The sequence below is a fragment of the Pocillopora damicornis genome, chromosome 9 (assembly GCF_964200805.1).
Source record: "Pocillopora damicornis chromosome 9, jaPocDami1.2, whole genome shotgun sequence".
NCBI lineage: Eukaryota > Metazoa > Cnidaria > Anthozoa > Scleractinia > Pocilloporidae > Pocillopora > Pocillopora damicornis.
In genome coordinates this window covers 19,680,137-19,686,136 of record NC_142678.1, presented here as the reverse complement: position 1 = coordinate 19,686,136, position 6,000 = coordinate 19,680,137, and the positions used below count along the sequence as shown (strand labels likewise).

Genomic DNA, 6,000 nt, shown 5'->3' with positions numbered 1-6,000 from the left:
GACCAACAGCATGCACTAAATAAATAAATGTAATTACAAACTTCTAACGAGTCTAGGACTGAGGTGATATCCTTTCGATAAGAATATCAGGGCCGTTATCACAGAGCTGCGCACTAATATCTCAAATCCTTCTATTTTTCCGCTCATAAATGTTAGAAATGGTCTGTAAGAGTTGAGTGCTTCATCAAACTTTCCAGATGGACCGATACAGCCTTTCGTTACCAGTCTTCCTCGGAGTGTCTTGATATTGCGGGGCGGAAGACACTATGTTGATGTTGTTGAATCTGAGGGGTTAAGGAGATGAATTGTTTACTCATACACCGTTGTGGAAGACGACTTTTCCCAGGTAAATATAAGCATAACTTAGTTGATGTTCCTTCCATAATTTTTCTTACTGTTCATATCGCTGCTTATGATTCAGCCCACAGTGAGGGGTTTATTTCTGTAAAGTGAATGAATTTCGATGAAAACTTGCAGTCTTTAAAATTTCACACTATAAGTAAACAAACTAAACGTCATATTAAATGTTTCACTTCGTCGCGCAAATGAAAGTGCTACTGATGCCATATCGCTACGCTGTTTATTCGATTCATTGTTATGGATACCAGCGATGTATTTGGTATCGAACTATCAACAGACTGGATAACTGATCCACAGCAATGTTAAGGCATTTTACTCTTACTGATCGATAAGGTTGATATAGTTCCGCAATCTTCATTCTGCATGATCAATTGCTTTTTTATTGTTAATCAAGTATTTCATCATGCGGTCTATGTAAGGATAGCGATGGTTCGAAAGTTTGATCAATGCTTGATAATTACCTTCCCAAACCCCTACAATACATTAACCGAGACATTATGACTACACATCTTTTATGACAAACCCTACCCCCGCCTCTTAAACAGTTTTGAGATCTGACAAATTTGCTTATGGCCTAACCGGTTCTACTCTCTCTGAGAATGGAAAGGCAGTCAGTGGTCACGCTCCAGCAAGGACTGCCGTAGGAAGTACGTAAATTTTGTGTCTAATCAGCTAGCGCTGCAAATGAGTAACGACATTCTGTCTGGCACATCTTTGATCGTGAAAACGCGCGCGCAAGAGATCCGTCACTCGCTTGCGCGAACCACGGGGCGAATACTTTCAGTTTCTATGTAACCTTTTTTGCCAATTACGAGTTTACCTGTTTGGGCCTGATCTCGATAACTGCTGAGTACCGCTTTTTCGTTGACAAGATACGCGTCGCATAAAACACGCATAGCCGTCTTTCCATGCTTTTGATGGGAAAGTTACCCTGAAAACAAGTGACAGAGCAGTTTTTGAAAGCTACCTAAACATTCATTTGATCCGAAGGGAAAATATTTAGTGCATGATTGAAATTCTATTTTTATTTTCCATTGTGTGGATGTTTCAGGGATTTAATTATCGTCTATTTCTCCCGTCCATTGCCAAAATTAAAGTAACACCTTCTTAGAACTTTTCGAAAAGCTCGCGATCGCGATTGTTAAATGCACAATGGACCCACGTGCTCTCCTCAACCCTAAAAACATGTATCTGTTTTTGTATGATCAATATTATTTATTAATTTTTTTAAATATTTTTTTTGACGTATGATCCTCTTCCATTTCGTCACTTGTCCGAGCTTGAGTTTCAATTATTGAGTGATTTTGCAAAGGTGAAAGTCTGGGCAACGGAAAAAGTACGGAGCGGTTCGTCAGAAAAATTGATAAAAACTCAATATTACTCTTTATTCGATCCTTTTCAACTACATATCACACTTGTCTGAACTGGAATTTTACTTTCTGTGTGACTGTACAAACCAAAAGCGGAAAACTATTGAGCGGTGCGTGAAAGAAAGGTTAGAACAGGTTGCCCGAGTTCAGTGATTTTGTATTTCATGAGACAAAAGAAAATGTTGAGAGTTTTGGCTGAGACTGGCCCTCCTATAAGTATGTCCTAAATTTTTGGCAGGATTTTAGAACACGAGAGTGCTCTCGTGTCATAATTCAAATGTTCCATGCTAATTATCTTAAACATCTGAAAGATTAGAAGAGATTAACCTTCCGTCGGATGTGAGATTAGATCTTTCTCAACCAAAGGATAGAAACCTGCTATTGTGTAATGGGTGGAGGTATGCCCGAAAGGTGAAAAAAACAGAAAGTGTAATGTATACACAAACCTCGCTCTCCTGAAAGGTTCTTTCGACCAATTCCTAAACTCGATTTTAAGGTATAAGACTCCAAAAATGCCTAATTTTTATCGTAGTCACTAAGGAAGGGCTAAAGCAATCCAACAATCCCAAATTTTGAGGCGTTGTATTAAAACATATTATGTTTAAACAACATTAGTGAAGTTTTTCGTCGGACGCCGAAACTTGATTGGTTTTGTTCGTGCGAATCGTGTGCCTCGCTCCCACGCTTGCGTGACACTGGTGTCAATATATTCACAACAAAACAGCTGAGTTCTGATCGCCTCGCGGATCAAAGAAATAGGTATCTTTTTATCGTTCGCTAAGTCATTATCAAACTCGCGACAAAAATTCCAGTTTCTGATTCTCTAGAAGTCCAAATATTCAATCTCTGTAAGACGTTTTGAAGAGAATCGACAACGTCCCTCTAAGACGGAAGATTCGAGAGCTCGTCAGTCCTTAATTAACTGTCTTATCTCGGTAAGGGAAGAATCTTCATTTTTTTAAACTTTTAATCCCCGATTTTGTCACCCGGTTCAACTAGTTCTTTCTCTCTTGGGTAGTCAGTCCTATTTAGGCTGTTGTTATCGGAGGGAAGAACCTTTCCTATTTTTCACCTGGTTCTGTCTCCCACGGGTAGTCAGTCCTACTTGGGCTGTTGTTATCTGAAGGCAGAACCTTTCCTTTTTTAATTTGGTTCTATCTCTCTTAGGGTGTTGGTTCATTTTAGACTGTGCGTTTTTATCTTATAACAAACTAGTTTTGAGTATGTACTTGTCTCGATTGTTCATATTTTTTCCTTTGCAGATTTAATACAACGTAAACCATGTAAAATTGTGATGAAAAAGCCATGTTTGTTTCATTAGAAAAAATAATTCTCTTCTTGAGATGACCAACCAACATGAACTGAATCATTTATAGTAAGTGCACGTTCCGTTGACTGGTAATTTTCTGTCGATGATGTGTTTGCCTTGGTGGTGTCTGCCCTCAAATCCCATGGATGTTTCATTAACAAATAAATAACAAATTTAGGAATAAAAAACTCGTCATGAATAGGAACAATAGGTAAGCTAAATTACACCTGTACGTCGTTAATTAAAAGAAAGTTCCGTCTCGAAGTGAACCCAAATCGCCGGCAAAACAGCTTTGTCTGGAGAATTAATACCTGAATATTAAATGAATGGAGAGGAATAGTTTCTAGAAACCTTGAATGGAATGTTAAAAGCTTTTGGTGTTTACAGGAGCAGTTATTTCACAGAAGAAGGCAATTTAAGTGGCTGAGAACACATTTCAAAACTCAAATACGAGGCATTTTTTAGTGTTAGTACTTATGAGTGGTCCACAAAATTCTCTCTTTTCCTTTAAAAAACTTTTCTGGTCAATTTTACATTCTTATATCTGCACTGAACTAGTCATTTTCTTTTATTAAAAATAAACTTCTTCTGTAAACTTGGTTCCTTAATATATTCACTTCAAGAAATTGCCTAACTTAACTCAGGTTATTAATTACAGCTGTGGATGTTATTTCCAGTTATGTATTCGCAAGATAAATGGGTAGAAGTTTTACGAACAGAAATCTTTAAAGCGGTAATAAAGACAGTGCATCTATAGTATGGAGTTACATAAAGATTGCTTTGTTGAAAGTTGGTAATAATTTCTCAATTAAAGACTTTATTCTCTTACAAGGTAGGTCATAAGTGAAGCAAACATACTGGACAAGACTTCAAAAGTGTAATCATAGATTAGACAGTCTTATTGTTTTAACACTAATACAGTTGTAATCTCATATCTTAAATTAAAAATACTTTCATGAGTAAGACATTTATTGACAGCCTTGCGTTTCACTGTCCCACAGGCGGGATCGTAATTAGAGCATATTAAGTTGAGTGCAGCTGAACCGAAATTTTGGGTGAAAGCGTACACACACTGTATTGAGTTAATTTGGACGAAGCTCTCTACTTTATCGTACATCATGATAAACTGCAAAATACTATCGGAAATGAGCTATTTCCTAGATCCTAAAGTTGAATCTTTAAAAGCTCTCGGTTAGTACCTGACAATATAAAATATTAAAGAGGAAAAGTGACCCAGCCGACAAAACTTTTGAAAATAGAATAACACGGTGACATTTATTTCTTTAGATCTATCGGTGCGTTTTTACTTAATTTAAGAGTAACTCCAATGGGAAAAGAAAGTATTCTCTCCTCATAATAATTCCGATTTTTTTTATACTGGCTATTTGAAGATTCCTCGATGATTTTTTCGTTCCACACAAAGAAAAACCTAACTGACCGGAAGCTCACTAATCGTTCCACTTATATCGTTGTGTAGTTTTCTAGAAGCGACAAGATGCATCGCTTTTCATTTTAATCATTTAGATGTTTGTACCGTTTCTATCCTTCGAGTGTGCTCTCATATCACCAAAAAATGAAATGGAAATGCATATTACTCGGCTAAGAAGTTTAAGTTATTTAAAAGAAAACTTTTATATATAGTTTTCCTACCATCAATCTACGCTCTACTAAGGTTTCGAAGTGGCAGGTTTGCCGGGGCGATACGAGAAAGGTCTGGGACCCTGTACACTAGTTGTAATAAACCTTCTCTGAATCCTGGCATCCGAAGAGAGTAAATTATAGGATTTACAAGTGAATTGCCTAAAAATAAAACTGTCACAGCCATATAAATATGAAGATTCATAAAACAAGTGAAGGAAAGGTGAAGACACGCTACATATATCATCGCTGGTAGAAAACAAAGTAGATACAAGTGAGACGATAAGCGCAGTACCCGTCAGTTTTCTTTCTCTTTTGGACCTAGAACGGAATTGAGGATGACGACTACATCGTACTTTGATGATAATGAGGATGTAAGATACACAGATAGAAAATAAGGAAACTGCATAAAATAAGATATACAAGTAAGTAGCAATTACCACTTCCTCATCAATTTCCCATAAAAAAATTTGAGCAGCTTCTCTAACTATAGGTATTAACCAAATGACAATAATTATGGCTCTATGAACCCATTTCCTCACAAAGCGATGCCTGAATGGACAAAATGTTGCGTGTAGCCGTTCTAAAGAAATAGCAATAAGATTTGTAAGGGAAGTGAACGAGAATAAATGTAAAAATACAAAAGATATACGATGAGACCAAGTAGTCTCTCGTCTGTAATTCCATTGAGGACAGAACCTCGCTACTCTGATTTCAATCTGTAGCGGCCCAGAGACTGCGCCCACCAAGAGATCGACTATCGCCAGATGGATGATCAAATATGTACTCCGCCGCTGTAGCTGCCGCTTCTTCTTCACAAAAACAGCAATGGTGATGATATTAAGGATGACAATGGCCAGACATTCGATGATGAGGACCACAAGCCATGGAATACATTGAGAAGCTGAGGAGAAAGGCTGCATTTTCTCCGAGCTCAGTTAGCTGCCATAAAAATAACAAAAAAAAGTTCAATTAAAGATAAAATGCAATATGACTTCAATATTCTCAATAAAGAAATATGTCAAATATTGCTTTTTACGCTTCTTTAACGTGTTTTGAAGAACTAAGTTTCGTCCATTGACTTAAACTGATCCTCATGTTTCTTTATGCGAGATTCCTATCCGGAATTTTAATCATTCAGCCTGTTCAGTTTTTTTTATTTCAATAAATATGATATGAAACTTTTTCGATATTCACTGAATAAGCGGAAAGCTTTGCCACAAGTGATCTCCATTGCTTGAACGAAATTTAAGCCTCCAACGAATTGAGTTCAAGTCAAATGCAGAAAGGGCGGTTTTCAAATAGAAAAGAAAGCAGCATGCT

General features: G+C 37.0%; 1 pseudogene; it reads right to left on the bottom strand.

Annotated features, from left to right (window-relative positions):
- Positions 1-4,602: 4,602 nt before the first annotated feature.
- Positions 4,603-5,600, bottom strand: LOC149040523 (somatostatin receptor type 5-like; annotated as a pseudogene).
- Positions 5,601-6,000: the final 400 nt, after the last annotated feature.